Source organism: Corvus hawaiiensis, chromosome 4 (genome assembly GCF_020740725.1).
Source record: "Corvus hawaiiensis isolate bCorHaw1 chromosome 4, bCorHaw1.pri.cur, whole genome shotgun sequence".
Lineage (NCBI taxonomy): Eukaryota > Metazoa > Chordata > Aves > Passeriformes > Corvidae > Corvus > Corvus hawaiiensis.
This window is the reverse complement of record NC_063216.1, coordinates 36,060,076-36,086,108: the sequence shown is the minus strand read 5'-3', so window position 1 is coordinate 36,086,108 and position 26,033 is coordinate 36,060,076. Positions and strand designations below refer to the sequence as shown.

Below are 26,033 nucleotides of genomic sequence, written 5' to 3'. Positions count from 1 at the left end.
GTAATTTTGTTGCTGTTGCAGACTCCCACTACTCTTCTCTGATGAGTGAAAAAATACAAACCCAGCAAGGTGAAAAAATTCAGTAATCTGTGGAGCTCCAGCTTCCACTGGTTTTGCCGGCTTTTACTCAGGGCCGAGTTTATAAAATAGCCTAAGCTGCCACAAAAAAAGAGAGATTTGATGGAACTGCTCCCTGTTGGCAGTGAAGTTTGTAATGCATTTGTGGGAGTTAGTCTTATGAAATAAAGGCCACATTTGACCTGTCAACATTGGGAGATGTTGGCCTCTAGATCACCTGTGCTTCAAATATTATAGATCTTAATATTTTCTAAAGGATTTTGTGAAATATATTTGTGTTCTTTCTAAAGAAATTAATTATCATATCTGCAAGTCAGTTGAACAGATATGGAGAGGTTTCCTACAAAAAATATGTTATTTTAATGTAAAATCTTTTAATGCCAGCTGGTAGAACGGTTTTCAAAATGCATATATTTTGTGATCTTATGTTATCTCCTACTGTATGTAGCTCTTTTTACCTGTTGTCCAGAGACATCAAGTTCTAGATCTCTTAGTAGCCATCCCAATAGAAGATAGATGTAACAAATACTACATAGAATGTATTGAATGTAAGCATAGAATGATCTAAAGCTTGTGAATCACTTCAGAACCCTGAAATATTTATTGGAAAGAACAGTCATGGTGAAAAACTTCCACTGCTATTTGTTGAATAAACAGGTTAGTTTGTGGCTAGAAAGAAGCAATCTTTATAGCAGTACTGAACTTTAGGTTTTCAACTGTTATGAAGTTTGGCTTAGTCATCCCAGGTAAGAAAGAAGCTCTGAGGCATGTGTTCTAAGTCTTCAAATGCGAGATCTCATGATGTGGGGATTGATTTTATTATAGAATAATTAAAATATATAATAATATGTGTTTTACTATCTGTACTGTATATAGATGATATTTTTTCACATCATATATTTAAGATAAGGCAGTATGAGAAGTGATCTAGTTTTCTTATGCTCCAAAAATAGCCAGTGGATAGAGAGAGTTCTCCAAAGAGAAATTCAGGGCATTCTGGTGGGTTTCTGAACTGAAATATCCTCTCAAGGATCTCTTTTCCCCCCACCGCTTACACAGAGAGCTCAGACAGACAGAAGAAACAGTGAAATAAGGTGCATGAAATTATGTGATGAAACAATCAACTGCTAGTTCAAATTCTAATGCATCAAGGTTCAGGAGAATATTGCACATCACAGCGGTATAAGGGAGAAAATAGGAATAAATGCTCACAGGCATCTGTGAACTGCTCATTTAAAAAAAAAAAGGGAGAGAAATGGGAAGAAAAGCACCAATTGTTTCTTTCTTCTAATAATGGGAACTTTGAAACATTTTCTTTGGCAGAGATTCAAAAATATTATTTTTTGGGTTTGCTTCTCATGGGCTCATTGTCAACTGTGGTGGGATTTTGTGTTTTTCTGGTTTTGTTTTTGTTTGGGCTTATTTTTTTTTTAATTACAGTGTCATCCTAATTCAATCCCATAAATCCCACTGTTAAGTAGATCTCAGGACCTCACACTCAGATTTGCTCAAGTGAGACCCAAAATGGGAAAAGTAAGTAATAACAGATCATGGCTGCAGAGCACAGCACTGTTTGGGACAGGCTGTCACCCACTGATCACTGACTGGTGTCCAAGTCAAGAAGCACAGATGTGCATACCAAACATGGTGAGAGAAATCAGAACCAGAAGAGAAAGGAGAAATGAAACAAAAATAAAACACATCAACAATAAAAAGAATGAAAACATATTACATATCCTCATGGGGAATCAGAAATTCCTGTGCTTCTAAGATTACATTAGATTATTACTTCTGCTTTCTAGCAGTTTTGATACTTGCCCTTGTCATTTCATGCTGTATAGGAGAGTGCGTGGCTGCATAGTTTGAATACTTGTGCCTGACTTTATACTGGAGTGCACTGTGACTACTTTTCATAGGCCAAGCATCCTGTGCAATGGCAACAGATTCTAAAAACTAAATATAAGAAAGCACCAATTGCCTCTTGCCATCTATGAATATGTTGCTAGAGACTGTATGCTAACAGGTAATGCTAAGATTGCTAAAGCATTGCTGGAAAATGAAAATTGATCTGGAGCTACAGGAAAAGAAACTGAATCTATTTACTTATAGGTCTCACTTGGTTCTGACAAAATACTTAAATCATAATTCTGACAGAAATTTTCCAGAAAAGCTTTTCAGCAAAAGCAGGCACTGAGGTGTTGCCTCTGACTTTCAATCACTATGAACTCTGTCCCCTCTGCTCACAACATGTGCTTCCAGCAAAAGCTTTACTGAAACCATCAAGATTTTCTCAGTAGGAGTAAGAGTAGCTCCTCAGCTGTTTTTGTAGATACCCAGATGAACCACTATTTCCTTAGTCTTCAGTTATCATTGGTTAGTCTATTAAAACTTCTGCCTGTGAATGACACTGGTGAAAGTCATCTCTAATATATGATTTTATATATACTTTCATTTAATCTAAATAGATAAGTATTCCTACTGACTTCAGTGAAATTGCCCACACAAGGTTGTGAGCATGTGTATGTCCCTAGAATGATGGTCTACTTGGAGGAAAATTAAAAGAGAGAAATCAAAAAAGAACGACTGTAATGAAAAGAAAGAAAGAGAAAAGTGGTTTTTGCAGAGATTCTCAGCATAAACATAGCAGTCCTACAGAAATGCAGCAACAGGTAATGTCAGACTTTCAAAAATAAAAATGTCAAAAGTAATTAACTTGCTAAGTTCGCTGTACCACATCTTTTCAAGAAGGGACTCTTCTCTAAAGCCTGCTCTCAGAGAAGGTATTAAGAAGCAGTAAGACCTTAAATCATTATAGACAGTCATTATATTGATAAATAATAAGTTTTTATATTCACAAAGTGTTTATATTTAGCTTTAAATTACTTTGCTTTGCTAAAAAAATATTACACACATTAGTCAAAATCAGCTTTTTTTCCAAAGGTTTTTGTTGTTTTTCCCTCTTCAAGTTCAACTAAAAAAATCCAAAAGCACAGGTTTCTTAGAACACTCAGCACTGAAAATTACTTGAACATGTTTGTGTCAGCAATTCCTGTTTCTTTAAGGTCAGACCTGGTTGAGACCCTATTAAATGCAGGGAGAACATTTTATTTACTTAGACACTGAAGTAGACGATGCCATAAAATTGCAAAAGCAAATAGATATTTGTATATCATTTGGGGTCAGCTCAGCATTATAATGTTTCCCAAATGTATAAAGTTGCTCTCAGGCAATAAATCAGAGTGTAAAAAAGGAAATTTAGTGTTAAGTTGTCCTAAGCCAAATATTTTTTGTATCTGCTCAACAAACTGAAATACAGCAATATGAAAATCAAGATGTTTTTTGTTAAGAATACCAATACAAATGCCATCATGATTTTTCAAAGACTTCTAAAGAAACTAGTATTTCAGCTATTTTTTCAAACTTTGAATAAAAACAAACAATAAGATTTCATTCATAGCAGGAATAATAAATTTTGCTACATCCCACTAAAAATTATAACAGACTCTGCTGTGATGGCAGTACCTGGTAACATAGCTAAACAGATAAAAGGTAGCACAGAAAAATGATAACACTCCTTGGAATATGAAATCAAAATATTCAATAAGAATCCTATCTCCTTTGTTACTCTTCAGTCACCTATTCACAAGCTATGAGTTGTTTAAACACAGAGTATCCTTGAGAATTTAGAATACTTCACCACTGCAATTATTACAATCTATTTATTTATTTATTTGGAAAAATAAAAATTAGAATTTTGGATGTGAAAGTGATAAATAATGGGTAATAGAGAAATATAGCTGCAATGAAAGGTAGTATCTGAAGAGAGATGAGTCAATTCATCTTAATAATAAGTCATACTTATTTATGCTTAATAAAATAGGTAGGAAGAAAATATAAAATAGCCCTAGTTTATGATTTGGGGTTTCTTTTGGTTGTTTTTGTTGTTTGGGGTTTTTTTGTTGTTGTTGTTGTTGTTGTTGTTTTGTATTTTTCATTTTTAAAACTCAAAACAAGGCTAACATTTTCTTTCTTCTATTTTGTTTCTCCTGTTCTACTTTATTCCATGGATGTTTGTCTGTGCATTATCACCCATTTTAGGGCCTTGTAAACCTTTAAAAGTGGGATACCACACTGTCATTTTCTCTTTCAAATAAGAGTTAATAAGCACTTGTGTTCCCAGGGGAATCAACAGGTGCTGTCACTTACAGTGAGAAGATGTTGCCATTCTGCTTCTCTTTGGTATCTTCCCCTGTGTGAGGATGAAGCCCCTCCAGGTTGTGATTCTCTGCTAAACTTGCTTCATGTCTGTCTGTCTGTCTGTACCAATCTTATTTAAAACATCCATTCTCTAAGCAGTAACTTAGTAAAGACCCGTGTCATGCAAAAAAATTCTCACTTCAGGACATAAGCATTCTATCTCAATGCAAATGCATAACCTTACAGCATTATAAAATGAAAAAAGAATGAGTAGATTTCAGTTTTCCCTACTTGAAATGTGATATAATGTATAATAGAGTAAATAAACCTTTTGATTATGCTGTATTTTCTACCAAATTTAATATTTTATAACACTTTATAAATTATTACTCCAATGTAATGGAGCCTTGAAATCATTATTCTCACATTTCTCTACGCTTTGTGGGCCAATAACCAGAATAAACCTTGTGCTGAATCATTCAAGTGCTGTATAGGTATTGTCAAGAGCGTTCATGATGGGACTTCAAATCAGCCAAAGCTTTGAGCTGAAACTTCAAATTTTGTTTTTAAAGCGAGTGCTCTGAAGAGCTGAAACTAATACCATTTTCACCAGTCCTGCTTTCCTCTGGTCTTGCTTTCCAAGCCATTGACTTTCCAGTGGTTTTAATCCAAATCAAATTGTACACAGTTCATTTTGGTTCCTTTACAACATTTCCTTCTTTCCTCTCAAGATTTAAGTCTCTGGTTTTTTTGTCTTTTCCTGCCAGGCTTGTTTCATGCTTTCTGCCTCATTCAGACAAAGCAAATGGACTGACTTCTGCTCTGCTGTCAGTGTCAGTGCTTTAAATACTTGTATACTCTATTCAGGATATAGGCTTTTAGCTAACAAATAAAACAGTCATACCATCCTTGACAGTCTAGACTGAAGTAAATCTTACCTTTTTTCTATGTAAATCTGATACAGAAAAATTTTCACACAGAAAATTCAGCCTTCTGCCCCAAGTCCAATCTCATAAATCTGGTCTACACTTCTACAGTCCTAGGCTAAGTTTTCAAAGCCACATACAGTTCAGTCTCTTCAGAAGAGAGCTAAATAATCTGAGAAAAAAATAAAGCAGAAACAAACCAGAAAATTTGAAATCCCCCACTTTTGCAATAATAGGGCTTTCAATACACAGTGAAATTTATTTGCAAAAGATTATTCTAATGAAACAAACATTACTAATGTTAGCTTGTCTCTTGAAAAGATAACTCTACCTCCTTACCCACATCATAATACTTTTCAGATCACTATGAGCTTGTCTTTTGCATTGCAGTACCTACAACTGCAATTACATGTTGTCTGTGTACGATTCTTTTTACAGTAATTTTTTTTTTAGCATAAAACAAAGTAAAGCAAAAACTTTTAACTAGTTGTATTTGAGAAAAAAACAAATTGTTGGCCACACCAGCAGTAGGAGCAAAGGTGTCAGGAATATAGTTTATTGTTAACCAACTTATTTAAATTAGTGGAGTCCAGGACACGCTGGAAGAAATTCCTCTTAAACTAACTTTACTTGCAAAATGGAAGCTAAGGACTTGCATCAGTATTTATATTTTAATCAACTTTTGCATGAAAATATACATGAACAATATTTTAAATTCATAGCAATTATGTATCTCAGTGACATACTTTTTCTTTCACTTTGTTAATGAGAAAGCAGAGGTGCATTCTATGCAAGGCAGAAAGAATGAAAAATGACTTAAAATGGCATCAAGCTATTCTTGGCATAGCTAGTTATTCTGAGAACAAAAACCCAACAGCTTCTCTTCTATTAAATTCAAACTGTGCTCTGCATTGTAAAACAAAAAAGATAAAGAAACAGGTTCAAGTATTAAAGGTTTACTGCCATGCAAAGCTATATAGTGTACTGTTCTCTCTCTGATAGAAAAAAAGCACCAGCATATCAGACCACAATGAATGAGTTGGTTGAGACACTGGTGAGTCACAGCACAAGGATTTTGTCAAAACGGAAACTGCACAACAAAGCTGTTCAAGTAGTCAAGAAGCACATAGAAACCTGCATATTTTTCATAAGAATAAACAGTATTGAATCTTCAATCAAGATAGGCAAACAGTGAAAATATTTCTGGCAGTATTGAAATGACATTTTAAATGAATACTCTGGTTGTGTTACACTGAGGTGGTTTTCCTGTCACCAAGCTTTCTGTCACAAAGAGACAATGAAAGTCAAGTTCAAGCCACAACAGTTATTCCTGAGTGAACAGAAGTGTTTAGCACATATGAATATTGAGCTAAGACATTGCAGTTGTTCAAGTGTTGGAGGAAAACTGTGCTGTAGATATTCTCTAAGCAACCAACAGACTCTCAATTGTAAATAAGCACCATAAATGAGCAGTATAAGAGATGTACAAGTTTACAAATAAAGTTTAAACGCTATATCTATAAGCAAATCAAGGAGCTAAACTCATCAACCACTCCTTTGGTAGGCATCACTTGTTTATTGGTATTTCAAAGCTAAAGTTGTGACTGAGTTCTCAAGTAGTCAAACCAATGAAGGATATTTAGCATGTGAATGATCACATTGGCAGCTTAAGTTGCTGCCTTTCATCTCCCTGCTGATTTAAATCTCTTCCTCTCTCTATGGCTCTTAAAGAAAGATCTTCTGAGAGGAAAATGTCCAACTTTGACTTGTCTGTCTCCACTAACTGCAGAGGAGCACAGAGGACACCAGCCTCCTATCCCAAATACCTATAGCTATTCAAGAGTAGATGATGCGCTGAAGCTACTCTACTGCAGCAAGAAGGACTTGATTCAGAGGGGTGTTGGACTTGTCTCATTTAAATGAGAAAACCAGAGGATATATTTAAACGAGAAAATATTAAGTCTTAAAACAAAATTATGGGCAGGGTATCATCAGCCAAATCTGACAAAATCTGAGAAATTCAAATTCTTGCCAAACATGGAATGTGATATCACTGATTCGATTTTGATGAAATGCTCTATGTCCTGCTCTGATGAGGAGTGTCCTTGTGCTTATTCTCTAAAGATACAATCATCACATCAGTGAAGAAATGTAGTGGACACTTGTCTTAAGCCTTTGTTCTTCAGCTACCTAAAGGATCTATATTTCAATTTCCTATTTGTGTTATCTGTGTTCACAGCATTATATTTTTCCCAGTTTTCTATCAGAACATACAGCATGGATTCATGGCAAATTCTTTACTGTGAGGCACTGGAGCAGCCTGTGCAGAGAATGTATGGCTGCTTCATCCCTGGAAATGTTCAAGGCCAGGTTGGATGGGGGTCTGAGCAGCCTGGTCTAATGGAAGGAGTCCCTGCCCATGGCAGAGGGGGTGGGAACTAGATGATGGTTAAGGTCCCTTCCAACCCAAACCGTCCTTTGATTTAGGAAATTTTAATGAGTCGCATAGCAAAATGAACATACCTGTTTTGTAAATGATACTCTGTCATGGCATCAAGCCATGGCTATTCAATGGGTTTACTACTAGCAGACACCAAACAAGATGTCTGTACAAATTCCTAAAACTTTTACATCATTTAAGTGCGCAAAAGTTTAAATAGCTTGGTGAAATAGAAAAGTTTTGCTAGAGAAAGAAAAATGTGTGTGAAAGAAAAATAAACTGTGTTTATTTCAAAGTTACTCAATTATTCTTCCTGAATTTAAAGAAGAATATGTACAGAAGTATTGATTAGAGGACAAAATTCTCTCAGTAAAAGGTCCTGGGCAAGATTTCAAAGTTACTGATTACAGACCACTCAAAAAAAAGTCCTACATTTATGAATCTAAGTGTTCAGTTCTCTGATGATTATTTTGAGGGGTTTCAAATTAGCTCCTCAATCATTTTTGAAACTATTTCTTCTGAGGAGGAAAAAATATTCCCTGAAATTAAATTATATGTTGCAACTCCTTAATACAGGTTATAATTTTTTAAAATATTTGTTGCAAAATAGAACTTTGATCTTCTGGATGGTATTAGTACATAATTTTCTTGCTAGGATCAAAATAATGACTGAAGTAATTATGCAGAATCCCCTTGTAAAGTTGTAAAGGTTCACTATGAAGAAGGAAGCAACTGGGCATGTCATTGTTGCCATTTTTCCTGATTCCAAAATCTTATAGAAAAATATCAAACTAACTGAACTTTTTAAAAAGTTCTTCTACACTAAGTTTGCAATAGACTTTCAAAAACTCAAGCTTATTTAAACAAGTTTGGATTTCTTCACATTCCAAGTTGCAGAAACAAGTACCTAGCCAATCTGCAATACTTTACAGAGATATTTAGCTTAGAGATTACCGGTGATCTCTTTAAATAAGCAGCTATATTAATAGTTGCAGCTGAAAAAAACTTTCATAATGACATTTGCAACTTTGTTATGGAAGTGGATCTCTAGAGGGGATCAGACTGATGTGATTTAGTTCAAACTGGGGTAGGATCATCAGCTGCCCCATATCACCCCATTTTTAAATGAAGATCCTCCAGCAGGACCTCATTCCTTAGCATATACCTCAGTGACCTCTTTGTATATTCCCAAATCCAAGGTTTTGAGTTTTCAGAGTACCATAGCAATAAAGCTTTCCTACCTCCTTTTTCTTGCACATCTACTGGGATTTAGCCTTCCTTCCTATCTCTTTAACCATTTATTACAGAACTGGTTAAATCATTTTTCTATATCCATTCTAACAAGTGGATACATAAAAACAGCTGCAATTTTTTCTGGCTTCTCGCTGAGATATCTGTTTCTGGAGAAAATTTTGGACATCTGGAAGTATTTTTTGTGATAAGGGAACAGTGGAGTGACATTAAACAATGTGAAAGAAAAAGGATGAACAAAATATCCCCATGATAATGTTCATATTTATTTGAGCAGCAAAATAACTCGGTCTTTACATTTTTATTTGTTGACATGTAGGCCTGTACTAAAAGAATAAATAAGAGGGGCCAGAATTAAACTGACATGTAGACTTCATCATTCTGAACCTTTACATATCTGTCCCTTTCTCTACTTAAGCTGTTTTAGATTTAAAGCATTTGAGGGGAATATTTACCTCTTTCTAAGCATTTGCAGCAAACAGGAATCAGAAACATAAATCTTTGTGTGGTTCAGTGGATGCTATCTCAAAAGAATCAATAATGCAGACATTTTATTTGAAGATTTCTGCAAATAAAATCTGTTTCTCTGCAATACTGTCTTACCTTGATTATTATGTAGATTATTTTCTTCTACAAATCTGTTTCCTATCACGTGACTGGAACACAATACATGATTTGAAAAAGTAATAAGTTAAAACTGTAAAAACCTAATAGAAATCTCTTAGTCCAAAAATCTTCCAGTGCATGTCACAATTCAAAAAGGCACAAACATAAATCTGGACGGTTTGTCTAAAGCCTTGTGAACAATAGACTAAGCAACCTCAATGTCAAGCCTAACTTGTCTTTATCTTCTTTTAAAAAAAACTTACACAGTGAGATAAATGGACCATAAATAGTGTTTCCTTTGGACTTTTATTTTCTTGAAAATTACAGTGATAAATATTTCATTTTGTAGTCCTTCTAATATTGGCCAAATAAACAAGAGGTTGAATTCACAGAATAGGAGCAGAGTTGATCAGTCCTTAAAGACATTCACAGCTGAGAAATGTTAACCCCACATGTGGACACTGGAGCCCAGGCCCGGTATTTCTAAACCAATAGATGAATGCATTTCTGGACGTGTCTTTCTCAGTCTTGCTTAATGTTCAGAGGGATATTAGAGACTGGAGCACATATTTCTATACTTGCCTTAAAATGCTTCTGAAAATTAAGGTAGGGAAATATTCTCTGTGGATCCGTGCAAAGAGGAAGAGCTCTGGCAGAACACAGTGAGACCAAATAAACTTTTGTTTTGAAAGGTGGAATGCGGAGCTGGGTCTCCTCAGTCATAAATGAGGTCCCTTGGAATGGACCTACTAGTTAAATAAAGACCACCTGCTACTGTGGGAATTTGGAGATGTAAGAAGTACCACACCATAATTTCACAATTCCAACCATAGCCAGATTCAGGGGCATATACCTTGTGCTTATATTCTCCTATACAATATTTATTGCCTACCGTCTCTCTTTTTCAAAGGATTACATATTTTAATTCTTTATTAAATGAGGTACAGTCTCTCTTTATACAAGATTTTAACCACTAAAAATGGTACATTTAGGTAAAGAATAATGCAACTGAGTGTATATGCCAATACTAGTTTTAGATAGAAATGTGAGTCATATTTGGTTTTAAATTAGAAAAAAAAAAACCATTAAACAAGCGAGAATACAGTGATGACAACTAGGCATTTGCTGTGATTATCAATGGTCCTGCTCATGTGAAAAAGAGAGTGGACTCCTTAATGACTACAAGTTACCAGGGCTATGGCTTTATATTCCAGCTGAGATAGCATTTCCAGAAGGGAATGTTGTCTCCTGCCATGCTGGAATCATCTTCTATTGGCAGTTCCATAGAGATAAGAGTGACACCTAGTGAATCATTAACACTTACAACATTTTTCTGGGAATGAAAATGGTGGGGAAGGAACCCTTATTAATCTCTCAACCAATATTTAGATAATCCTCTTAAAGATCTGATGAAATTTCAGCCCTAAATAGTTTAGCATCATTACAAGATCAAATGTTAAAGAATTATATTAAGTGTGCCTGGTGTGCTTAATTTTTTAATTTTGATAATGCATCTGGTAAAAGGGTCTAATAAAATACAAGGCTTCCCCAAGAAAATAGAAACTCTTCAATCCTTTTCAATAACATCATGATATAAAGAAAGTGCAAGACCCAAATTCTTTTCTTTTTCACATTATTTTCATCTTATTCAACAATTCCCTTGGGTCTTACTAAACATTTATCTTTATTTTCATGAAACTATAAAGAACATATTTTAACCATAGAAGAGAATGAAGCGGATATTTCAGTCTATCCTAGTTCGGGCAATTTAGAAATTATTCTTCGGTAAGACTGACTGAAAAGTGACTGCAGTTCTTCCTCCATTTTAACAGACTTTATACATTGTTTCACGAGTCTAGAAGTGCTTTAAGGTTTAAATGAACACAACACTCCTTTGTTATCTGTTGCCCTAACATCAGCAAAAAGCATTGGCACTGAAATGCTTTTAATGTAATACAGTTTCTTTTACCTATTGGCTGTTCAAAAATGAGGCAGCCAAAATCTATATGCAGGCCAGAATGGTGACCTGTAGTTTCCAGATCTATTGATTTTTAGCACTCAAAGATGTATGGATTTTATTGCAAGAATATATCTCTTTTTCCAAGGCAATAAAGTTGTCTAGCAAGTCACAACAGATAATAAAGCTTAATAAAGCATACATTTATTAATTCATGTTATGAGGAAAGTAAATTTTCCAACTTTTTAAATCAAAGGCATGTTTTAGTTGTGGTTCTGTGAAGACTGTCACTTAAAAAATAGTAAAGTTATCAGAATAAAATACTAGAGTCTTCCAGCAGTCTATGTGTTCAGCTTATGATGATGTTGTAATTGCATGTCAAATTCAGCAAAAGCAGTAGGTTTCCACAGTGTGCCAGATACCAGCAAATCAGGACACTACACCTATTGCAAAGCAGAACTTACAACCAGGAGATAGTTTTGTGACACAAATTAAAAATTAGCTATGAGTACAGACTGATATTTATTATTTATATCAGTCAAAATCCGTGATTCGGTTTTATTAAAATTCATTACATGCTGATTTGCATAACCTCTGGGTGGAATTTTCAAGATCCATTGGGATAAAAATGATGGTTAAATTTGTATGAACTTTAGTGAAAGCAAAGCAGGAAATTTTTCAGGAAACAATTTTAGGATGCTGCATGTCCAACCTAGTTTCACGTCCAGGCAATCTTAGGTATCAATAATAGCTCTCCTCTTGCCAGTTTTGAAAAAGTGGGCACGTGCAGGTCGAGGATAGCAGTGTATCACTGCCTATTTTCCATCTCAAATACTGTTAATACTCAGTCTTCACAGTTACAAAACAAGAGGCTCTTGCACCCAAAAATAGTGAAGGCTTTTGATTCCGTCCAGCATCAGTAAGGACTTCTCAACAACAGGACTTTAAAACAGTAATTGGTTTCCAAAAAGATCCGGTCTTGTATATCCAGATTTCCCCAGATCTGGAGCTGGTCTTGAATCTTTTCATGTGTATGCTGATTTACATAAATGTTATATCATAACACAGCCTCCAGCACGTTACAATACTCACTGCTTACAAAAAAACCCCAAAGTCACCAAAGGAGAAAAAAGAGGTTAACAGTAAACTTATAAATAAGTGTGTTGCTCAAAGATATCACAGTAAAAACATCCATTTGACTCATTCAGAAACTGAAAACCACCCAGAAGAAACTTCTTAAGAAGGTTTTAATGTTGAAAACTTCAGAAACTTGTGAAATATTATCACACAACTGATACATATTCTTTTAAAAAAAGCAGATACTCGACACCCCAAAAAATACCAAATACAATTGTGTTTCAAGAGTTAATCAGGGACTTTTTAACACAAATGTTCAGCTAATTCTTCACTTTTTGTTTCCGTGAAGATACTTTTATTAAGCGTCCACAGATTAGATCTCATGAAAACTTTGACCCGTGTTTTTCAGACTCCACTGTGCCTTGCTTCCAAGAAGGTGGCCCACAGCAGGACCAAGACTCCACATGGCAACTGTTTGTAGACATACCCACCTTCAGCCAGGCTCTGAGCACTGCAGAGCATGTAACCTTTGACACAGCATCGTGCAAACTCTGCTAACCTGCTTCTTCCACAGTCCTGCTTCCTGCCTCACCAGCATAACTGGAGCATTTGCATGTTTCCATGAGCTCTCTCACAAGTTGCATGTATGGGAAGTATTTGGCCCCTTGTGCTGGAAGAGTCCCAGTCATGATAATTAAGATACAATAGAAGCTATGCCTGAACTCCTGCACCATTCCAGTACAAGGGTAAGACAGAGGTAGATATTTCCATGCTCTGCAATTTTAGAACCCAAAATCTGTTCTTGAAGGCAGAGGCAACTGTTATGCGAAATACCAAGCAACACTCACAGTCTTCTGTTTTAAAAGTTAGTTCCATATTCATAAATTCCACGGAATCTCTTATTTTTTTGACTTCTAGCTATTCTTTCTGCATAATAATCTCACAGAGGTGGTTCTTTTTGTAATTCTTGTCATCTGAAGCATCTGATTTCTTCTAACAGTTTTGGAGATAGAAATTTTCCTATTCAAGTTTGCCTAAATACACATGAGGAAAGATAAACATTAAATTTAAATTTTGATTTTGTGTGGGCTTACTATACCTCTCATTGAAGTAATTTCAACATTTATTTATTCATATTCCCAGAATCCTTATAAGGTAGCCAAGTAATATAATCTGTTTTATAGATTAAAAGTTTTGCTGCTGTTAAACAAGATAACTACTCTCCCCAAAAGTTTTACAGACTTATGAATATAATCTGAACATCTTGCCTTGCATGCAGGACTTTCCTAGTGTCAAAAAAAAACCCCAAAACAACAACAACAAGAAAATAAAACCCAAAACAACAACAAAACAAAAAAAATCTAGAAAGAATATATATGAATGCTGGCAATGTTTCCTCAGCTGTATTACATATTGCTAAATAACAAAGTAAATCAGAGGAAAAAGTAAACCAAAAGTCTTTCTATCAGACTACAAGGGAGGTCCAGATGATCTCTCATTGTTTCTGTCTTAATTTAGAAGAATTAGGAACATATCTGTAGAAAACACCACATCTTGTTGGGGACCTCAAGTCCATGATGTATTTGTTTCAGGATGCTTTGCTTTGAACTGTCTCCAGCCTGGTCCCATGCACTGAGTGTTCTCAGTAGCTGGAGTGCTTTAGATGTAATTTGGGAATGCACCTTCTGGCTTCTCTTACCCAAATGAAACTCAGTTCATCTGCTCTGAGTCACCCATGCAATAAGAACCAAAGCCCAGCAAATGGGAATAGCCAGAGTATTTACTTTAGTGTGCCCCACATTCTAGCAAAAGTGCTGAAGAGGATATATCCTTTTTATTTGTTGCGCCAATTATGCACTATATCTAGTGTGCTTTGTAGTAGCCTGACCTTTGAACGGGAAGAGATTTTGGGAACTCCCTGTCTCCTCCCCACTAGCTACAAGAAAGACAGCTCCTGGATTTTGAGCACCAGATTGTGCGACTCTGCACTGGTATTTCCAAGCTCTACAGGACCTGCATTCTAATTTCCCCTTTCCATAGCGAAAGAAAGATCAACTTGGCCTCAGACTGTATGCAGAAGGATTTATATAAGCAGTTATCAAATGCTGGTTAAAACAACTGTTAAAAAAAAATGCAATCAAATCAAGACAAATATTTAATTAACGTTTCCTATATTTGATAAACATGTTAGATTAAAAGGATTTGCTACCTTAACAAAAAAAACAACAAAAAAACCCCAACACCATCAAAAATACAAAAATCCCCAACCAAAGCAAAATAAAACACCCCAAAATGAATGAAACAAAAAACCCAAACATACCCTCTTCCCCAAATCACCATTTTAATCTCTGGTGACTTGCAGGGCTGTTTAAAAAAAAATATTGTCATATTTTTAAAAAATCAGAACAGCTTTATTTTGAAACTTATTTCTTTTTTATTTTAAATGCAGTTTAAAATAAGTTTTTATTGTTCTGATTTTTATTATCTTGCCGTTACCTGAAAATGAATATTTGAAATAGATATGTACATATGAATATATATTACTGGAAAATCACAACTTTAGTTTTAAATACCATAACATTATAGTTACAGAATACTGCATATTACTACAATACCTTAGAAAATATTAACAGAATAAAACTGATTTCTGCAAAATTTAGGTGGCAAGCAGTAGCATTTATATAGATATTTATATAGATATTTTCATTTCTCTTCATATCACTTGACATTCATGTCCAGATGTTCTATATTTGTACTATGCCTTAGATACGAAAGGTACTTTAAAAACTTCGAGAAAAATAGATTAAGGAAAAATTTGCTGATTCTCCTGACCCCATCTGATCAGTCTGAGTCACACTGTGCAATGTGAAATTACTTTTATTACGACAACTTCTATTGTCACAGACACTACAGAGAAAAGAATGCAGGAATTCAGGATTCAGCATGCCTTGCAGCAAGCCACACAAAAAAATATTTTTTAATCAATAGAAGCAAAATTTAAAAAAAAACCAAAACAACAAACATTGAAAATTAAAATGAAATTCAATTAAAAAAAAACCACCCAGAGAGTTAACACAAGTTATATACAGAAAAAGGAAATATTTCTATTAGGAAGGAACATATGAGAAGTCTATGAAGACATTGAAACTGCAAAGCACTGTTCTGAGCGGAGTATGCATAGTAACATCTGGGTTGTAGCTCTACAGACACACTTAAAAGGCAAACAAAATAATTCTTCTTTGTTCCAATGATTAAGGGGCTGAGGGAACTGTGGGTTTTAATGCTGCACATGGACAAACTCCTAAGAATGTTCATGGGCATACACTATGAAGGGAATATAAGGAGCATGAGGTTTCCTCCAACCATATTTCCTCCTCCTACCAGATTCTTATACCCAGGCTGTTATGATGAAGGGAGAAAGTGGGGCATTTTCTGTGACCATGTAAAAGAGGATTAGACAGTGGCATATTCATGTAGTACTTTCATTTCTCCTAGAACAAATAAGGGATAAACCACACAGAAATTTTCTGCAGCAAAAAGAAATGAGGTCTCCCACATTTTAAACTTTTTCTCTTTGCACAGGCTAACAGTGCTTCTTCATTCCTGTTTAAGAAGGCAAAGAAATTATAAACCAAGTAAAAACCTAGAATTCAACTCTTGGTACTTTCCTTTTGTTCATCTGGTATAAAATTGCATAAGGAATAGGATGTTATTCTTATCTGGATCTTGGGTGAGGGGTTCTTCACTCTACCAATTAATGGTAACAGTAACAGGCTACATTCTTTAATTTTGTACTGGATAGTAGAATCCTTCTGAAGCCCTTTAGAAAAAGCAAAGACATAAGGTGATGGGCAACACAAATAAATCAATGTAAAATAATGATCTAACGAAGCTGAATAGAAAAAATAACAGCAAAGTATAAGGTATAACAGAATAAGTCAATAACCTTAATGTTGGTCCTACAGTATTAACCCTTGTCTATAGAGTCTAAGTTAGGTGTTAACTCTGAGAAAGCCTAAGCTGTTAGTTTTGACAGGAACTTGTCCAACTCAGACTCCAGGAGTCTTACCTAACTCATGTAGCGAAAGCTCTTCTCTTTGGGGGTAGGCTTAGGAAGCGGTAAAAGAAAATGGAGCTATTTTATCACTATTTATATAGCTCTTTAAATTTCCTTGGGACTGTACAGTACGCTGTTATGACAGCCTCTGGCCAGGAAATCTTACAGTTAAACAGCATGAGCCTGAAACAATATGTTCAATTATGCAAATAAACACAGAGTGGCTCAAAGGGCCAGATGGTGTGAATCAGCCAAGTCTTACACACTTAAGTGGTACTCAAGCAATTTACAGGAGTTAAGAATCTTCCCCAAGGTTGGTTCAGATGGGAGGCCTTGCAGAACATCTGCATTTACAGCTGTTTTGTGAGAAAGGGATGAAAAGTGACTGTGAGAATGCTGTCCAGGCACCCAAGGAAGAACAAAAGAAATCATTAAAAACAGAGGAAACAGAGTTCAGATAGTGAAGAGGAGAGGCTCATGTAGTGTGATTAGGCATGCTATTACAGTGACACTTAGTAACTTAGATGAGCTAATACATCACAGATTTCTTGACCAGTGGTTGTCTATTTCAGGATCTTTTAGAAGAAAAAAAGTTCTAAATTGTTATATTTTCTACAGTAGATTTTGTTTGGTTTTGTTTTCCTGGAATGTAAACAATCTTCAGATGTTTGACAGCTGACATACTTCAGGGAAAATTAATAATTAAAGGGGCAGGCAACCAGACCTTTTTAAAAATTAAAACCAACCCTTCTTCTTAGACATGTGGAGGTTCTTTTTCTGTGTGGAGACGCTCCATACTATGCACTAATGCCAGAAAGAACCCCAGTAGTTTACAAGGGCACCCAATGGGTGTGGGCTCCTCATTTTCTCACCTGCACTCTTGGTGAACTGGCTGGAATGATGCTCATGGTGTCTGGCAGGGAGGAAGCCCTGCCTGGCCTAGACAGGTTGAAATGGTGGTGGGGCCACTTCTGGCAGCACCAAGGTTTGACTACTCTTGTGGCCACTGTGTGGTCTCCTTCCACTGCTAAAAAATTTCCAGCCTTCCTTTATAACACCTTTTCAAGCTGACTTTTTTGTTTTCAGAGCCTCTTGGTAACTCCCTGGTTACTTTTAATTCTGTTTTGTGATTATCTTGCTCTACAGGGTAGCCTGTTTGGGGCAAATCAGACAGTTTTGCATATTTCATTCATACACACTGATATTCCCTTGTTAACACTGATATTCCCTAAGCCAACATAATTTTTCCAAGCATAGGCAACACAAGTACCCTCCCAGACTCTGTCCAGGAAAACATCTTGAGACAGTTCATAGTCAACCGAATATGAGCTCCCAATGCAAGACAGGAGCAATACGGCTCAGTTAAATCTTCTTTTTGTAGGTAGTTACTATGGAAACATGGAGAAGCTGTTTTGCTTTTGGAGTAGTCTAGAAATCTGTGTTCAGCTCTACACTGCATTCCAAATTCAAGAAAAGTGGTGAAAAAACCTTTGGGTGCTCTAATCTTAATGACAAGAATGACAATTGCATTGAAATGCATTACCAAAAGGTAGAGACATCTGAAATAGCTTAGAGACAACTGATCTCAAAATTTAAAGATGTGTACAGAGGAAAAAGAAAATCTCGGAAATAAAGACTTCAGTAGCAGGAAGCTGAAGCTAGACAAGTTGAGATTGGAGAAAAGGTAAATATTTCAGGTGAGTTTCACAATCCTTCCTCTTTAATCAGTTTTATTCTAAATAACTGACTTTGTCTTTTATAATCCAAACTCAATCATCAAAGTGAAACAATACCCTGAGAACTAAAAAACCACACAAACTTCAGAACACTGTATATAAAATTGCATTCCATGTTTTTTCAAATCTTGATCATAAAATTTGATAGTATGTATATATATATATATGTATATAAAGTTTTCCATGGTACAAATATATACACATAGTAGCTTAAATCACAGAAATAAAATTATTACCTTGTGATATGCAAGTTCAGATGTTACAGTTACTAGAGCTGGATGGAAAATGAAAATAAATTCTGCTGCGATAACATAATGTAAAAAAAATCCCACCTAAAAAAAGTTAAACTTTAGTACCTCCTTTTTCCTATTAAATGTGAAAGCTCTTGTACGCAGCAGCATGTCATCCACAGACCTTAGAAAAGGAATCATTGTTAATTAGGAATATAGCTGGTGAATAGAACCGTAATTACTTTAAGCCTCCTACAAAAATCCCTGTAACTGAAAAAAAAATTAAAAGTTAAAAGAAGCTCAGAAGAAAATATAAAGAATTGATAAATAATTGGCATATGGGCTGATTCAATTGAAAGGATATTAATATTAAAAAACTGGAGGGCCTAGATTAATGTCACTCAATCGACAGCAAATGGAGGCAGCACTAAATACCTGTAGGTAGCAAAAAAAGTAGTAGGAGGAAGAGAAGTGCTTTCTTTTTGTTCTGAAATCAGCTCACTGAAGAACCTGGCTACAGGCCTGGCTGCTATCCAACCTACATGCCTCTTCAAGATCTAGAAAGATTATCCGCCTCTCTTTCTGAAAGATAAAAGTTTCAGAGTTGGAGATGTAGGACTTTTCATTTTAAATGTTAGTTTGCTTAGTTTTCCACTTATTTTTCTCAATTAACTTATGAAATCATCTTCATACATTACTTCATATGTGCACAATTGAGTTCATTCTAACAGGTGATTGGTGTGGACAAGGAATGCTGAGGCTCCTAAGTACAGAGCTGCTGAGGGCTGTGAAAGAGAGTAGCCATCATTTTGTTCTGCTGATTAAAGGACATGATTATACTGAATACAGCCACAGGAATTCTACTCGTTCAAATCAGTAAGTGTATGTTTTCTCAAACTCTTCACTCTTTGGACATTTTCTTACTTTCATAACACAGGAGTTTAATCTTCTACTCCTCATTCAACATAAGGAAGACAAATTGTGAAATACTTGCTATGATGAAATCAGTCATTTCCCAGCCCACTTTGTCCTAGTGTTAACAAAAAGTCTACCTCTGTCCCTAGCATGAGCAGGGAAGAAGATTAAAAATAATTTAAAAAACCAAACAAGCAATCAAATAAACTTAAAGTTTAAAATGTGAAATTAAAAACAGGACTATAATTTAATAATGGTTGTATTCAATTTTTAGTCAATACTTAGGCCACAATAAAGGGCAATGACAGATACTCAGTAAGTAGTCATAGAACAGAAACTGCTTGGCTATGGAGTGGAAGAAGAGGAATAAAAAGGCATTGTGACTGAATGAAAGCTGAAGTCCTCTGTGCCAGCCACACCATTAGCCAGCATATCTCAGAAGTCATAACAACTAGAGGAGGACCTCCATGCTAGTATTTTATCTTATTTTCTCAGGAACCTCTCTAGAATTCAATTTTTTAATGAATGTGTTCCCAGATAACCCTGATTTTCAGCTCCTGAGAACTCCTCCCTTATATACGTAATATTCTTGCTGTATTTTCAGTCTGCACAACAAAAAGTTCTACAGGGTAGAACTGATTTTAAAATGAAATTATTTTAAAATCACATGGAAGCTGGGAACAATAAAAAACATTATCAACTCTAAATTCTTACTTTTAAGACTCAATTTTTGCATTCAAACCCAGAACTTGTTTCAGAACATCACTGCGTATCTCTTTGTTCTTTTTTTCTCAGAGAAATCACTGTCTCTTTTGTGGACACGTGCACAGATTTGTTCACAAGTGGGCATAAAAATAAACTAGGGATCAATTTGAAAATTTGTTCTGAAATAAGGATAAAAATTGGGAGGGAGATGTGCAGGAAAGTTTAGAAGAGGTACCTTTGGTCATGTGAGGAGAGGTAAAGACCAGAGGTCTTCTGCTCACTCACCAAACCTGGCAGGTGGAGTCTATCCCTCTGTGTCTCTGTCTGTCTGTCTCTCCTTCTGTGGTAGATGGTGTTTAACGAGTGTCCAAGCTAGGGCAGCCTGCTGTAAGTCCCTGGTAGATCATAATAGTGTAGACAAAGTGCCACGTGAGTGGTGGCTTAATTAGCCAGGCAAAAGGAAGAGATTCACAGCTACCTGCCCGGAAAGGCAATGCTTGCTTACTTTTACAAAAATGCTGCAGCAAGCTAAACACACAGCAGAGGAAATTAATGTGCCTCAAGAACAATATTGGCACAACAGATATCAATAAGCAGATTTGGAAAGAAGCTAAAGGTGAGAGAAGTTTTCCAATAACCTTCAGAGAAGTATCCCTGCTCCAGAGTACGTACTCTTTTCAAGGAGATGATCGCCATATTTGTGTGTGGGATTACATGAAGCCTCTGGCAGTGGCAAACCAGACAAGATGCTGTCTAGTAGACACTGTGAGTCTACTAGAATGCTTTCAACAAAGCACTTAGATATTGAATATAATGGGGGACTTGTTAGAATTAATTTTCATTAGACTGTATAATAGCACCAAATTAAGGTGGGGAAATGCATTTTCTTATTACATTAAAAATACAGCTGGATAAAGCAGTTCTGGGAGTTATCCACCAGATACATCAGAGTATACAAAGGTATTGGATACATTGGAGTAATCCATTTTTCAAGATGGATTTCTGATCAGATAAAATTTCTTCAGTTGGAAAAAGTTGGTCCTTTGAATTTCATATAAATTTCTATTTTTAATGTGTGTTTTTTTCTGCCTTGTCTGTCCTTTGTGTCTTGATTACAGTACAGTTCTCTAGATCTTGCAAAAATGAACTGTTAATCAGTTTTTGTCTCTCTTTTTTGGCATGCATTCCTTCAGGTCAAAGATTAAACTTACTGAAATCTTATTGACACATGAGTTGCTGGAAGAGAAGAATTGGTTTTTATATGCAGCATTCCTTCAGGTCAAAGATTAAACTTACTGAAATCTTATTGACACATGAGTTGCTGGAAGAGAAGAATTGGTTTTTCTATGCAGCAAGGACCTTAAAATCTGACACAGATATGGGTCAGTATAATTGTAGAAATGTAAACTGTATGCCATTTTATTAAAATAAAATTAATGTAAAAAGATTAGATTTAATATAGCATTTTGGTGACTATGATACAAATTATGCAGAAGTAGGGTTGTGGGATTCTGTTAAGAAAAAGAAGGGGTAGCATCAGAGAAGAGTGATATCACTTTAGGTTCTGCCTGTTAAAAAGAAAATAATAATGTGTTAAATAGGATTTATGAAAATCAGATTATGAGGCTTTCAAGTTAGGCAGCTTTCCAGAGGTGCAAAAAATAATGTCCCTCTTTATATCAAAGTAATCAGCTTTTGCTCTTACAGAGAGTCCATTTACTGACTCTTGTAGCAAAGGGTTGTTTTGCTGTCCAACTCAGCTAATTACTTTAAAATTAAAGGAATAGATTAGTGTAAAATAATAATTCTAATTCCTACTAGTTTGCTTGAGCTTTGGTAGCCATGCAAACTATCCATCAACAGGGAGTAAAATACATCATCATAACGTTAAAGGTTCTTCTTGAAATCTCTCAAATACTAGAAGAGTGGTAGCAACATAAAACTGTTTGAGGTTCTGACAGGTATAATTTCAAATAGATAGCTAAGAATTGAAGATTATAATCTTTCATAGTCAAAGGTTAGATATAATAACATATCAGCATCTTTGCACATTAATGTAGCAACACCTCTGAGCAGAATCCCAATCCCTGAATTAAGTGTCCAGGACACTTTACATGAAGAGAATCAGGAGAGGTTGATTCTGAAAAATGCCGGTCTACAAATCTCATACACTGAAAGGGAAGCCTCTGAAAGTAAAGCGCTGGGAAATGCCAGCTGTGGCTGAAACCTTGCCTTTCAGAATAGAGGCAGAACTAAAACAAAATGCTAATTCCTGATGGGGATCCTAAGCTTTGCTTTCCCACCTCACATTTTCAATCTTTACTCTTCAAGGCTATCTCAACCAGAAAGAGGGGTAGAAAGCAACTGATTGAAATGGATTTTTTCTGGTTTCCTTTCGCCTATTTGGAAGTTAGCATAGAGTCTGAGGCTCTAAACCCAAGGCAGAAGAATAACACTTTCCTTCCACCTGGCTTAGACACTATCTTGGAGATAATCGACATTCTGCTGAAGAAGGCCTACAGCAACTAGACCTAATTTGAATGCCAATGTTGTTTTGAGCTGGAGATCCAACTAGATGACTTCTGCAGGTCCTTTTCAGCCTAAATTACCATTTGGTTCTATGAACCTGGCAAGAGCAGCCCACAGAATATCCCTCAATATGGGGATCTGTGTTGAAGCTCTGGAATATTTTATTTCAGTTCTACTCAAAGTGAGTCAAGTTAATGTCCTAGGTTAATCATTTACATAGCAAAAAAAAAAAAAAAAAAGAAAAATAATTCAGAGGTAGTCTGAGGCTTCTCAAAAGAGTAGGTGATGTCCTCTAAGGAATGGTGAGCTCTCTGTAGCCAGGAAACATCTTAGCAATCAGAGTCAGCAGATTTGGGGGTGGTGGAGTGAAGGTAATGACTTTGCTCTTGGAAGGGGCTTCTCTCACCTCTCCCAGAGCTGCTGCCAGGGTACATATGCCAGCTGCTCCCCCAGTTGTGGTAACAGCTTGGTTTTCCAGGACCCCAAATATCTACTGTTTGCCATGACTAGTTTGTACAGCCATAACCCCCACCTTTGCTCAGAGCTGGCCACATTAAAACTAAGTTCACCCCTAAAATCAGCTTAAGCTCTCTTTTCCTTTATTGACACTGGGTCAAGGTAAAGAAAGTGTAAATTCACTCACCGAAACACAGAGGGAAAGAATGCCTACAAGACCAGAATCTGAGTTGTCCTACAAAGGAAGTTAAATCCAGGAAAGCAGGGAAGTACATGCTCATTCTACTCTGTTCTAATAAAATTCAATCCAAACTCTGAGAGAATAATACAAAGCAAGACTTCTTCTCCAGGATGGGTTGTGTTGATGCCTTCCCTCTGGGCAGGCTAGGCTTGCTCTGAGACCCCTGTCTGAGGATAACTTCTGTGAGGATTGCTACACTATTTTTTTCGGTCTCAGCCCAATACCTTTGACTGCAGCCTAAATCATAAGTTCTCTCACCTAGAGCTGCTAGAGTAAGGGATCAAATCCAGGTTTCAGTTCAAATAAAAAACCTTTCAGTGCTGAGAGCAAGCAATAGGATATCTACCGTGTCCATGAGCTCTACTCCCAATGCAGAGCCTGCACTGAGTGTGCTTGCTGTGCATTGTTCTGTGGGTTTCTGGCATATGTGGATGCAAATACAGGCATCTATGCAGCATTTGCAAAATCCTGAATGTACACCTCCAGCATATAATACTGTGCTCTCTAAAGTAAAGTCTTTGGTCCCTCAAATCCTGCTTTTGAAGGGGATGCTGACAGCCACCTCTGAAGTCTTAAAATAGGCATGGTCAAGTCACAAAAGGGTTCTGTGGTTAACAGCCCTTCCACAGCTTACCCAAAACCCAGGCTGCAAATGTCAAGGGCGATGTAACATATAATTATTCCAGAAGGACAATAACAATGATGGCATAAAAGCTCTAAATACTCACAGTGCCTTTCTTATTTATATCTGTCGCGGTCACCTACTTGTTCAAGATGAACACAACTCTGAAGTGCAGCTCTTAGTGGCTTAGTAAAAATGGAGATTTTGGTGAAGTCTGGGTCACAGGCACTCTATTAATAACTTAGAGTTTGAACTAGCACTTTTCTTTTTTTAAAAATAATTTTAATGACTTTTTAAACTTTTTGTTCTTCTTTGCAATAGTTTGGTGACAATTTCCTGAGTGCTTCTGAATGATTAAGGTCCAATAAAAGTATGTTCAAAGGATTTTTAGCTTTAAATAGCTTTTGTAGATTCTCCCTCATTAGTCCCTCCAGATTTGTAATGGTTCATGACATTAACTTTGCATCCCTTGAGTTTGTTTCTTCTTATGCATTCTAATATTTACTTAGCTTGTACAAATAACTCTGTTATTTGCCTTGAAAATTCCTCATGCTAAATGAAATTGGCCTGCTGATTCTTTACTTCACATTAAAAGCTTTTGAAGGAATTATCACCTGGGCTAGAAAAAGCAGCAAAGTTAACATAAAAGTAATCCCAAACCTTTCCAGAAGTTAGGGAAACTTGTTCATGTTTTGAGGGTTTTTTTATTTGTCATTTATGCACCTTCCAGTGTTTTATGTTTTTAGGAAAGAGCCACATGCAGACATAAAAAGGAAATGGTTCTGTCACTGAATTTGCTGAGCTTATAAATTTAGGAAAAATAGAAACACAGGAAAAAGTCTTCTTGTAAGGCATGCAGGAAAATCTGCTTGACAAAGTTATTTTTTATATTTGCTTCTCTTTTTTTTTTCAAGCATAAAAAAATCAGACAATTAGGTACTTCATAGACTCTCCTCAGCTTGTTAAATTTAGTATCTGTATATGATAACTTCACTTACTCTATTCTATTCAGGACAAAAAAGTACATGTTCCTTGCAGGCTCTAAGTGCTCAGAAATCAGTTTCAATTATGTATTTGTTTGCTGAATGTATAAGTATATTCTGTAGCAGCAGCAGTAATTCAGAAGACAAATTTTGAAGTTGCATAAACAAAAAGACCAAGATTATGGGAACATAATCAGTACTTTAAAAGCACTGCTTTTTTGGATGATTTTCTTTTTCTTTCTGTGGTCACTTTTCATTTTAGATTAATCTATATTCTGATCTGGCTTACCTTCCGGACCCTGAGGCCATGACCAGACCCGACTGATCCCACACAGGCCTTGCAGTCCCTGCACATTACCATCAACCAAGAGACAGTCACACTGACACAAAGGAGAAATGTAACCAGTTACAAAGGTCATGAAACTAGTGCCTTACTGTAAACACTCTTTTTAATCATTTACAGTTATTGATGATCTTTCAGCTTGACTGCTCTCCATCACTTTATATTATCACTAAAATTGACTCTTATAAATGACAGCTAGATAGAAGGAAAAAGTGTAACGTCATAAAGTATATTACTGGATAATGAAAATATAAGTGTTTACTAACTGATGACCAGAAAAATAAATACCTTGGTTTGTTTCCTTATTTTATATTTTAATTCATCAAAGTATTTTCTTTGTTCTGTGATGGGGAAAGAGGACAGCAAAAGCAGATACCAAGAAGAGATTTATGTGACACAATTATTTCTAAAATAGCTGTGGCTGAAATGGAGTAACAAGAAGACAGGCTGGTTTTACTGTAAAAGAAATGAAGACAGCCCAAAAATGAAACAAGGGTCTTTGGTGTCTGTCCAAAGCTTAAGGGCTTTGTTATTTTCTCTTGGGCTATGCTTCTGCTTTTCATTCTAAAATAATGTTTCTTTTGTTGTGCTTTGCTTTTAAGATATCTGGTTGCATTGTTTTGTCCAACCCTCATTGAGCAGCCTCTATTGATCATTCAGGAGGCTGTGGTTTGGTCCCCTCTC

General features: G+C 35.9%; 1 long non-coding RNA gene across 1 annotated transcript; it reads right to left on the bottom strand.

Moving 5' to 3' along the window:
• Positions 1 to 11,190: 11,190 nt before the first annotated feature.
• Positions 11,191 to 25,381, bottom strand: LOC125325423. The gene is made up of 4 exons (XR_007203320.1): positions 25,296 to 25,381; positions 18,682 to 20,570; positions 18,562 to 18,599; positions 11,191 to 13,566 (listed from the first exon to the last, which is right to left on the bottom strand). It is a non-coding gene; the product is annotated as an uncharacterized LOC125325423 (long non-coding RNA).
• Positions 25,382 to 26,033: the final 652 nt, after the last annotated feature.